The sequence below is a fragment of the Apteryx mantelli genome, chromosome Z, assembly GCF_036417845.1.
Source record: "Apteryx mantelli isolate bAptMan1 chromosome Z, bAptMan1.hap1, whole genome shotgun sequence".
NCBI lineage: Eukaryota > Metazoa > Chordata > Aves > Apterygiformes > Apterygidae > Apteryx > Apteryx mantelli.
The window spans coordinates 41289162-41302008 of NC_090020.1; positions in this window are offsets into that span (position 1 = coordinate 41289162).

Sequence of the window (12847 nt, forward strand, 5' to 3'; positions counted from 1 at the left end):
TAGATCAAGCCTTAAACTCCTTACTGAGTTCCCTTAATCATTTTGTACTTGCAATGCTGTATAAGAAACCTCCCCAAAGACAGCATGTTCTACCACAGGCCCTGTCTACTGACTCAGGACAATAGATTTTGGTATTTGTTTAAAAACATTCACTTTGCTCTTCATAAAAATGTCTTCTTTAGCTTCCTGGGGCATTTAGCTTCCTGGGGCATTTAGCTTATGAAATACCAGCTTTGAACAAGTATTGTAGTTGATCTGACTTCAGGGTATGAACATTTACAATAAGGAGGGCATGGGGAGCTATTTCTAGTATTATTTTATATGTTTGTGTTACAACAGATATCCCAGTCGTGGTTTTGAACGAACAGTAGTAGGAAATAATAGTAAGACTAGGTCAGCCTCAGCTACACAGACTAGTGTGAAAGGAGATAGATGAACACTCGGTGGCTGGTGAGTTTTGGAAATGTAATCTCAGTTCTGCATTTCCTTTTACTTCTGAGGGTACAAATCCATCATCTTGAAAGGTAATGCACTTGAGCCCCAACCAAAAGCTTTATGTAGTGTTAACAAAGTTCATTCTGTGGGAGTAATTTTGAGTGTTAAATACCTGCCATCTCTACTGATTCTGGAAAAATGAACATTCGAGTGCACGTTGCTACTGCTGTTCTCACTAACTTCCTGAAGGATTGCGGAGTACCCAGTGCCAGTATTGGTGTGTGGAGTCTTTTGGACTTTGTTTTTCTTCACTGCCACAAATACTCTATTGTTTCTCTTAGAAGTACTTCTAAAATTTTTGTTGTAAATAAGTTTAAGTTCATCAATAGACAAAGCTTTGCTGTCATGACTAGCCAGTGAGAAACATGAGTAGTTTGTGATTTGGGTTGAGATGTTTCTCATTATACCTCATAATAAGATTCCTGAAAAGGTTGCACTGCTTTGCTTGTCATTTGCTTAGTTACTCCATATCCATATTGCAGATCATTGATCCAGAGAAACCTCTGAAAATACAACACAAACAATATTGTAAAGATATCCTGACATCATTGTTTTGCCTGTTCCCCATCTATGGTAAAATTGTCAATTCCAAGTTAATTAATTTGCTGTAGGAAAACACAGCAAAGAAGTAAATTGTAGTAAATTTCATTTGCTTTTTTCTCTATGCCTTTAACGGACTCTTTAAAATTATGCAGGCTTCACTATTCAGTCAAATCATTGGCACATCTATTAAGCTGTTTCACTAGTTCATTTTTCTGAAAAGCTACTGTATAATAAGCTTTTTTCTCCCTAAGATCATTACTGTTATTTGTCATTACTTTCTTGGATCAATTTAGGCAAATTTCTTAATTTCAATTATTGTATTGAAAAAAAATGTCAGGTCAATGAAGGCTGCTCTTGCTTTTGATTTTTCTTTTCAAAATAATTTATATTCACATGAGAGAACTTCAGAAAGAATAAAATCTGGCCACATCTTAACCTGAAACAAGCTTTTTATTTCACTTTTTTGATTCCCTCCCCCTCTTTGGAAAAATTGCGAAGTGATACAATGCTTCTCTGATTCTACCTTGCCATAATGGGAAAGCCTGTGTGTTCCAAGAACCCTGAAAACTCAAGGAATTGTTTATTCTTGTGAGGACTGTTTTGAATAGACAAGTGACATAGTAGGAGCCAAAATATATGTATATTTTCCAACCAGTGAAAAGCCTTATTTTGCTCTGGTACACAATACAGAATTGCTCTTTGCTAGGGTGATTCTTCCGTGGCAAGCTTCTGTTTCATTCTCCTCAGTGACTGTCCATCCTGTAGTACAAGTAGAGCTTCCAGAGCTAAAATTACTTGTCTGAATCTGCATGAGATTTATGGAGCAAGCAATTTTAATACAAATTTTTGACTTTATTCTGGTAGAAACACTTGATAGAGCTGTTTTACTTGGTGTAATTTCTGTTTCCAAGTACTACCGTACTAGTACAGTACTAAAAGTACTGTGTAAGACCAGCGTTACAGATAACATGAGCAAAAAGTGAACAACGGGCTTAGGATATGGCTCAGCTATGTAGAAATAGTTTTTGTCATTGCTAAAATTTGAGGGAAAATATTATTAGTTTGAAAAAAACACATTAGTACAAGTTCTCTTAAGTAGTCAGGAAAATAAAAATGCAGCTTTCAAAAATTGGAAAAATCTTCTTTTTTCACTTATGCAAAGCCAACAGGTCATCTGGAGTATAAGAAAAGAGAGATGCAAATTTTGAAAACATTGAAAAAAGCAATATATAATCCTTTTGGAAAATACTGGTTATTTGTTTTGTCCATGTAGTGTTGGCCATAACCCCATTTCATTAATTTTTCAGTGCTACTGTATATGCATCTTCTGTAAATTGCAGCGTTCTGACCTAGTTTATAGGCATTTGAAGTATGGCAGCTGTGTTTCTAGGATTTTCTTTTCTGTTAAAAGGGATTTTAACAAATAAAATCAGTATGAATATTATTTGTTTGGTAAGTACTGAAAATTGAATAATGGTAAAATAAGACAAAAGGTTGAAGCTAAAAGTAAATATTGCATTCTGACAGACAGCAGATTTCGCGCTACAATGGTTATGAATGAGATGGTTTGTTTCAGGGGTCAGAGCATTATGACGAATGAGAACTGTTTCAGTTCTTTAAGATCTGTGGGTGTCTGAAGTGATTCAATCAACTATGACATGACTGGTAAAAATTAGAGCAATTCAGAGAATATTTAGCATATTCTTGGAGCTCAGCCAGGCAGGATACTAGGTGTATTACTTTGAGAATTCCCTTTTTCTGGAAATGAGAAAATGTTAATGGTGCAAAATCATAAAATTATTACCTTCCACACAAGAAAAGGAAATTCACTTTCTGTCATGATAAAAGGAAGTTACAAGTAAAAGTTGCAGTATGTATAAGCAGTGGATGTTGATTTTTTCCAAAACAAGTAATTCAGTCCATGATGGAAAAAAAGCTGTCACATAATATCCCAAAGGTGATTGTATGAGTACTTTACTGCCTTCTGAATGCAGAATTAGTAAAAAATTACAGGTTGTAGATAGACTTACCAATTTATTAAAAATGAGTGAAAAAGCCACTCCTCCTGTCTCAAGGTTTGTGAAGGAACATGCTCAGAACAGTAGTATCTTTGGCTGCCAGTTTGAGCAAGTGGCTCTAAAGCCCTTCATTACGCTGACACAGCCACTTTTGCAGGTGCTTAGGAACTAACAGCAACACGGGATTGGTAGAAATGTCAGTTTTATTGAACCATCGCGACGTCTGTGACTTGTTAGTCACTGAGATGCCGATAGCTTTAGCCACTAGCCTGTGCATCACTACAAACTCCAGAAGTGCAGGTCTGTAGGATTGGGGCAGCACCCCAGAAATGGTGAGTTTAATCCACAATGATTGATTTAATGTCATTTTCTTGAACTCGAGATAACTTTGGTAAATGGTCTCAGATTCCATAGACTGCTTATTCTGATGAAATCAGTTAGCTTGGCACAAATACCTGTTCATCTACAAATGATATAATTTACCTGTGTTTCATGAACAACACGACATTTTAGCCACCAGCTCCCTTTATTATTAAATAATGCAACAGGTCAGTTTCCACCTTAGTGATGATTTTAGATGATGTAGGGAAGAATATGGGTAGAGGTGAAATGAATCTCAAGATACCACAAAAAAATTCCAGCTTGGTACTTTTGCTCTTATGGCTCATGTAAGCTAAAAGTAAGTTTAAAACAACTTAAACTCTTTATATTCTCTCACATACTTTAAGTTCTCTGTTGCTAGCAGAAATACTTTCATTTCCAATCCTGTCTAGAGTACTAATTCCTAAACTATAGTCCAAGAGATCATTAAAACACTGCTCTGCATAACCATATCAAATAGGATTAGCTATAGTGTTTCCGGTTAAAAGATTGGTTATAAAGTTGCATGGCAGACTACAGTTCATTTGGGGAAATGATAGGAGTTGTTCGTCTGAAATGCTTGAGAAGTAATCATTTAAATTTACTGAAGATGTACATCTGCCTCATCAGACTTCTGTGCAATTAACTGAATGCAAAAAGCCTAATAATTATGAACTTTTTATTCTCCATATATTAAAAACATTACTCTATGTATAGTACAGAATGAAATTTATTATTGCTTTGTAACTCTCTCAGTTTTAGTGTTTTTATCTGGTTAACTGTGTAACAAATGCAGCCTATGCTTTAGTATAGTGTTTCCCTCCAAATAGAAATTGTCATATATACCACTTTTACCAGAAAAGAACAACCTTAAAGAAATAAAAACCTGGCATTGGACTACACTGATATTCAGCATCCAGACTGTTTCAAAATCTATTGAGAAAGCAGGGTTTGTTGCTTCAGTCCCATCAAGTTCATCCTCAAAGCAGTTTTCAGTTAACAAAGGTAGACTTACTTGAAATTGGGGGGGAAGACTATGTAATGGAAAAAAGACAATTAAATGTTCTTAGAATAGTCATACAAGATCATTCTCAAGTTTGATAACAGGAAATAGGGAAGTTACACTGCGAAAAAATTGACCCATACTAGGATTTTCTAACACTGATGAAGAGATGTTATCTGAAAGTATGCCTCAAGTACTTTGCTCTTCTAAGCATAGTGCAAAAACCTGACATTCATTATGTACTTTAATTTTTGACAAACAGAGCCTTAACATGTATCTCAATTCTCACCCTACTTAAAGGAGTAAGTTAAAGTGCAAATGGTTTTTCTAGGAAATCATACTGTGCTTATATCCTGCAGTTGGTGACTTTTTCAATAACACTTTTAACTGGAGGAGAAAAAAAAAGTGTTCTGAGTAGTCTGAACACTTCCCATTTCACTAATGAACCTGAAAAGAAAGCCATTAAAAATCCTGAGTGTTAGAAGAATGATACACATTAAATATGTTACATTTTTTTTAAAAACATAGACCATGTAACTTCTTACTGTAGATTTGTGATACGGTCTTTTGCAGAAGCAGCCTTCATCTGTATTTAAATATATTTTGCCATATTTGCTACGAGCATGCAGATTTTCTGTAAACAGATATTTACTTTGTGTCCATGTGAGAAAAATAATTGACATGCTTTGTTCTCTTGTGTCAGTCATGCTTTTCCTTCAGAAGTGTCCCATTTACATTGCTGTAATCTTTAAGGAGCTAAAATACATCTTTCTCAATAAGGTGTATGGTGAAAAAGAACTTTACAGTTACTAAAGTATTCCTCCCAGTAGAGAATGTAAATCCTTTAGTTTAAAACTGAGCCAAGAAGTCTTTACATTTAAATAATGCCATATGTAGTAATTCTGTTCGACTCAGACACAGGTGAAAACATGGAACAAAGGAAGTAGGATTGAACAGTAGGATGCAAATATATTTGTTATGGAATATGTGTATATTCATATGTCTAGTGCGTAAGTACAGGATTCTAACCTGTACCTCTCTGGTGGGAGATATTAAAATCCTTTGTTCCAGTGTGGGACTGTCTTTGTCAAAGAATTAAGAGCCCTCATTCATTCAGACCTACCTCCTTTTCTTGTGGCTCTTAAGCCTACAAATTTCACTGTTGAAACACAACAGTCTTAAGTCTAAAAATAAACTTATAAATTGGCAGAGTTTCTAAAATAGTATACCTGAGCTTTAACAAATCAATTCTTTGTGATACAATGAATAAGGTAAAAATCTTGTCTAACGTGAGCTGATCCAGATTTCCCCAGAAAATACTTATTGACTGTTGTAATGCTGAGCTATCTCATGGAATATACTGGGTCATACGTGTGCTCTCCAAACCGGCCTGAGCGCGGACTGCTTGGATCAGAGGTCCATAGGATCATGAGACCTTCTTGGGTCTTACTAACTGGTGCCTGCGTGTGTCTCGGAGGAGTGATACACTTTGCTGGTAAGAGGGAAGCAGCACTATGTTTATTGTGGTAAGATAGCGACTTAACAAAGTTCAGTCGTAAATAAAAATGATTTAATGAGGTTCCATTGGCAAGATTCACTCAGTTATTTACTGCATGAAGGACAGGGTCAGATGCACGCACGATGGAGACCTTCCCGTTGAGTCATGAGGTTCAGAAAGGATCCCCTTGCTTTCTGAACTCCTTCTGAGAGGAGCCTAGGTGCGGCTGGATCCAGTCTTAGTCCCAGACTTGGTCACGGTTTATGTCTAAAGGAGTATGTGTGAAGGGGACCCTCCCATTGAGTCACGAGGTTCAGACTGGGCCCCCTTGCTTTCCAAACTCCTCCTCAGAGGGGTCTGGTTGCAACTGGATCCAGTCCTAGTCACAGACTTGGTCAACAGTTTATGCCTAAAGGAGTGTGTGTGAAGGAGACCCTCCTGTTGAGTCATAAGGTTTGGAAAGGACCCCCTTGCTTTCTAAACTCCTTCGGAGAGGAGCCTAGGTGCAGCTGGATCTGATCCTAGTCTCAGACTTGGTCAACGGTTTATGTCTAAGGGATTATGTGCACAGTTAATCAGAGGTGTAACTCAGCAAAGTTTTGCGAAGTTCCCAGAAGTTCAGCATGCTGTTAATCACTTACCGAGGATCTGTCGCAGGTAAGGAATCTCTCAACCTCGAGGAGTAACCTTGAGAGGCGTCCCTGCTCAAGGGGAGGTTCTGCAGTGCAGCCCACTGCTGTGCAGGAGAGCTCCATGGGCTCTGGGCTGCCCCCTGTTTATGGGGGGGAGATGATTGACTCATAGTCATATTTGCATGCTAGATAGATCTTAGTTGGCGCATGCTCAATCAGCCCCTGCATACATGCTGTTTACAGGGAGGTCAGGTTGAGGGGGAGAGAGCACATCAGTGTGGGGGGGAAAGGAACACATTGTCACAGCGTGGCACTGTTTAGTTTGCACTTAAAAGGTGTTCAGGCAAAGAGCCAGTAAAGTGCTGCTTTACAAATCTAACTCTGTAAGTCAGATCATTGTGATACAGTCTTGAAGGGACCCCAGCTAAGCTCACAAATTCTATCCTTCCCATCAGACCATCGGGTGAAGAAACCTCATTCTCTTCTTTTATCTGCCAGCTTCTGTCAATAGTTTCTCCAACCTGCACTTGATCTCTTGACTCTAGCTCCGCACGTGTTGTGGAGAAATGACCCAATGACATTCATCTTAGGCCTCAAATCTGGCACTACCCTGTATTTGACTAGACTCTTCTCCCCATACCCAGTGGCAATAGTTGAAGAAAAGGAAGGCCCTCTGTCACATCTTCAGAAGAATGCCCCAAAGGTCTCCATTATGAACAAGCATAGTTTTCAATTTCATTAGAACAGAAAGTAAATTATACTGAAGAACATGGAGACTGAAGCCAGTACAGGCAGATTTAAACGTATTACTCAGTTTGGATGAATAAAATGCTTAGCACTGAGAGCTGATAATTGTTGCCTGACAATCCTGAATATTCATGCCAAGCGGACTCAGGAAGTCATTTTCTCATAAGTTTTGATTATTGATTGCTTGTCCTTGTAACAGATCCTGTCTTGTGCCTAGACAAAGTACAACCAGTTCTCCTTCCTGGTACTGATTGATTGCTGGTATTAGGTGGAAGCAGATGATCTGTGGTGGCCTGTGCCTGTGAGACAGTGGGAACCGGGAGCTGAAGTGTTTCCAGACTGCAGAGGATCAGACCGTTTGCACAGGACCAAAATGGTATCTTGCTCCTGTGGCAGTGCACAAGTTCTGGCGCTCTGTGGAGTGATAGTGGCAGCTCACGGCCATGCAAAGCCTACTGCTGCAGAGGGCCTGTCTGATCCATGGGCCCTGGGAGCCAGGAGCTGCTCTTTTGATGCAGAGGAAAAATACTGCCCTAATTAGTAGTGTGCCAATATTAATAAGGGAGACAGCTATCTTTTCCACCCACTGTGGCAGTGAAAACCTTCTACTGGTTTTGACTGTAACTACTGTGATGTTAAAAAATGGATTATTTCAGCTGTACAGATAAATACCAACTTTTTATGCAGAGTGACCACAGATGGCAGAAAATAGCTCATAGGATTCACAAGTGTTTGAGCACAGTTGGCAGAAAATAGCTAATAGGTTTCACAACCGTTTGGATAGCCCAATTAAAATTATTTTGTATTAAAAGACTCGCAGACTAATACAAATTACTTTTGACTGCAAACTAAATTAATTTAGCATGTCTTCTTGAAATGATTCATGAATTAGGTTTTTTTAACTATTACATTGGCTCCACCTATTATTGACTCTACCTAGTAAGATTAAATTTCAGAGATCTTGAGCATTATATAACCTCTGACCTTGCAAAATTGATGTTCAAATTCCTAGTGACTGCGGTGAAGTCTAACCCATAGATTTCTACTCTAAAAAAAAACAAGAAAAAAACAAGAAATAATAAAAGAACATAAACAAGAAAGTGTATATATTGTTTTAAAGAAGTCCAATTTTCTGTTGTAACTCTTGTTACAATGTGTTACTTGATGTGCTACAATTACTTTTTAATGTACTTTTTAAAGTATTGTAACTGGAACATAAAGGACGTGAAATGACAGCTTGGATTCTGAGAAGGAAATTACACATGTAAAGATTTCACAAGAAATAAACTACACTGAAAATTTTTAAGAATTATTAATGCAGGAAAGTTATGGGCTCGTATTTAACTCTGGATGTCTAGGATTTTAATGCTTGAAGCTGTTTTCCAGAAAAAATCCTCTCAAATTATTGTAAAGTTTAGTTTACTGGTAAAAATAGGTTTAATGCTGTAATCACTCTACACTTGTTACATCTATTTGAAAGAGCTGCAGAATAGGGTTATGAGGTTTTATTTAGTATATTGCATTGAAAACTAGTATTTTAGTGCAGGGGGAACTGAATTAATTGCATGTTGAATAAGAAGGCAGAACACTGTAAACTCTTCTTATATATCTTGTTTAATTCTGAAGGAGATGGTAAACATTTGGATCAGACACCTTAGAGGAAAACTTTATCTTCTGCATTCATCTTTCTGTCTTTTCTCGGGATGAGTCCTTAGCTCTGTCATTCCTTACTGCGCAGGTGGCTTTAAGCTATTTTGTGTTTATGCGGGGTCTTAGGCAGATGAACGCTGTTTCAACCTGCAAGTTGTTTGTAAAGTATATCAACTTGTAATGATTTTCTGGGGGCCAGTGCTAGTCTAGAATTGGGAGAGTGCAAGAGCTCTCCTTCCATCAGAAGAGCTAAGAGCTGACCATTAGACTGTGCTTGTCTGCTCCATGAAATTTTTCATACCGACTGCGTGCTCGTGGCAGTTTTCAGTGTAGTATAGGGTGGCTGTGTTTTAAATCAGAATATTTCTTTAATTTCTAAAAAGCCCATAAGGAAATAATTATGCAGTCAAGTCATAATCTTGGGTTAAGTAAAGTTCCTTCTATATACATCAGTACATCTCTGTCTTTAGTTACTAGACCTTCTACCAATACAGACAAATTGTAAAGCAGTAAATGACAATGAGATTTTTTTTTTCTTCCGTGACATAGAAGAGATGATTAGATAATGTTTAGCTCTAGGGAAAGGCAGCTATTTGAAATTAGAACAAATTTTATATCAGATAAAATATTATGCAACTGTTTTGCAAGAGCGTTAGATTTTCAGCATTCAGACACATACTGTGCATGTCTATCATTAGATAAATCTTATTTTTGCCAGTTAAAGATCACCTATTTTGGTGAAAATAGTATTTTTCTATGCATCAAGTCATTTGCTATATTGTCACAGTGCTGTTCATTTGTTGTGTCACAATTAATTCAAACCTACTGTAATTAGAAATATTTAAGTGCAGCTATTTCTGCAAGCTTCTTAGAGGTGATGTGACTGTCAATATAATTTCGGTATTTTTGGAAGGTTACTAACGGTCACCCAGAGAAAGCTCATAATAAGCTGTATAGCCAAAGTGGGCTAGAGATGGCTTGGTCCAGTTCTGTCAAAATTGCACCAATTACATGATCTGCTTTCACTGTGTCTTGTTACTTGCTAGAACTGCCCTGTCTGTGCTTGGCTTAACAACAGCTTCTGCCACCCACCTGCTCAAGGCAACACTGAACTCCCTGTTAGCTCCTCTGAGGAGCTACAGGGGTCACCTCATCTTTGAACCACATTGCTGGCGGTTACTTTAGACCCAGATGGTACTGAACGGAAAGCATACCCTTTAAGCTCTGACTAGGAAAATAAATGCACTACTCCTTGCTTTGGCTCTGGAAGGATGCTCCTCCACCAGCAATGTTTAGGGAGAAAGTATCCTTATCGAGCTTACTCTGTGACTTGCAGTCACAAGGTATACTTCATTTTGAGGCATGTGTTACTGGGCACCGCCAGAGACAGACCCTGAAATGGCTATGTGATTAGTTTGTGGTGATATTTCATTAATTTCCTAACAGCAGTGTTAGAATTCCAAACTAGAAGACCCAGACTTTTTCCTTTGTTAATACTCACTCTGTTGTTATAAGGCCAATAATGAAGGTGCACACTCGCAGACTGGCAATCCTTGCTCTTACTTAATTTTCCTTGCAAGTGCAACTGTATCCTGGATCATCCTCTTGTAGAGAACAGAGAAAGAAAATGTAAGTTGTGCATTTTCTCAATTAATTGCAAAGGCTGTGGCAAACATAAAACTTTATAGATGAGACATTACCCTGTGCCCTCAGTCAACATACATTTCCTGTTCTTTTGCTGGCCCACCAAAAATAAAAATAGGTAGATAATCATTTGATACTGGCTCCTATGATATGTCAGATAATTGCTTTTTGTATGTAACCACAATGTAGAATAGTAGGTAAATTTTCAATTTAGTTTATGAACATACATTCAATAGGAAAGAGAAGAACGGAGGAAGAAGATATACAGAGTTCATGAATTTTATTTCCAGAAATAAAATGGGCCTTCAGAATGCCGTGTAGAAATGTGTGCTACGATTTGCCTAGGTAAAACCAATCCTTGTGGACAGTCAAGCTTCTACACCTGAAAATTATTTAGAAATCTCCAGTTATGCAAATCAGCTCCTCTCAGGAAGTCTTTTGTGTTACACGAAACATTCATGTGCTATTTTAAAACCTACAGGTTAAAAACCTATGGGTTTAAAACCTACCTTTTCAGAGGGTGCAGGTAGGACAGAGAAATCAACATTTATTTTATGGAATGTGTCAATGTGTAGAGAGTCAGAAATAACACAGTTGAAAATATATAAGAAAAGACTGTAATCCTTTTTATATTACTATAGCCACTAAAGACAGGTTCAGTTATATACTATGAGTTATTAAAACTAAGGGAAAAAGTGGAGGGTACTTACTAATCAGACTGAAATAACAAATCAGGGTGGCTGTGACTTGTGCATTAATGTAGTTGTTGCATTGAGAAGTGCTGTTTTTATTTTGGTAAACCAGAATGTTTAAAATACAGTTCTTTAAAGTAGAAACCTTGTATCCTACTCTAAGAAAATTTCCAATTCTTTTTTTGTATAAAGTAATACATTTTTACAAAGAGCATTTGTTTAAAAACTCATGGTGGCATTTTTGTACGTGGAAGGTATATTGCTGACATAACAGCAGCAAAATTTCACCGTAAAACATTTTCATGATATACTATCTCTGTTGCTAAATTAACACAACTCCATACCTTTATTTTTAGATTGCAGTAGACTATTTTATAAAATAAATTATACATTGACAACTGAAGAGGACTTTAAAAAAACAAAAAGACTTTAATTATAATGCAACCAGTGAAGTTCTCAATGGTAGTTAAATTTATAATTCCAGATTCAGCATATAGCTTTAAAAGGTAGCAGATGACCCTCTTCTCTCCCCTCCTGTGCCTTGGCAGATCCATACATTTAATACTTGCATTTCAGTTTTCAGTGACATGTTTATGCAGCAACAACATGAGAATAGCCATCCTTTTTCATGCTGAGGTCTAAAGGCTAAAACAAGTCAAGAGAGAGTGATAGCATATTTAGTGAGTCTTCATTAAGCTCTGTGAAAATTTTAGCAGCTGCTATGTTGGTGTATGGGCATATGAAGATGTTATTGCATAGTAGGCTAGAGTATGAATTTATTAAATATCAACTGTTCTATAACAACTACCCATTCACATAATATCTACTATAAATGCAAATTGCTCATCCGTCTGTCATTTAAAAAGTCACAGCAAATTCCTTTGCAGGAAATACAAATGATTATGTAGCATCAAATAGTTAACTGGTAAGAACTTGCTTGTGCTACCATACTCTGAACTCCAAGTAATGTTTTTCAATTTTTTTTCTGGTAACTTCAAACAGAAAAATGCTTATTTCCTTTCTGCCCTGTTTTTGAACCAAAGGTACTGTTTCTCAGCTGAAGTTATGACTTCTTTCTATGTATTTCTCCTGTACCTTCTGCTATTCCTTGTCTTTTATCTGTTCTTGAGTGAAAAAAAATCGATTCTGATCTCAGTACTGTTGAGAATCTGGGAATTTTATATGTGAAGATCAGATATGTCTTCACACAGAAATTTTACAGAAATTCAGGTTGTGTTGCTCTCAGTTTTTGCATGAGTAGTTGTAAAGGGATCTGAAAATTACATTTCAAAAACTAAATAGAATATAAATTCAAATAATAATAATGCCTCTAGTTAGTCAGCGTGAGCCATTTGTAACTGAACACAGTAGTTTAAATGTTAATTATACTTACATACAAACTTACAAGCTGTTCCTGTTTGAACCGCAGAGTGATCTTGCATTGTCTGGCAACCTAGCTGCATTGAACTCATTTGAAAATAGATCTACATGTGGCAATCAAACTACATAGTCACACTGAAATATAGAAAGCTAATGTTTTCTTGATCTGGTTCCAGAAATAGAAA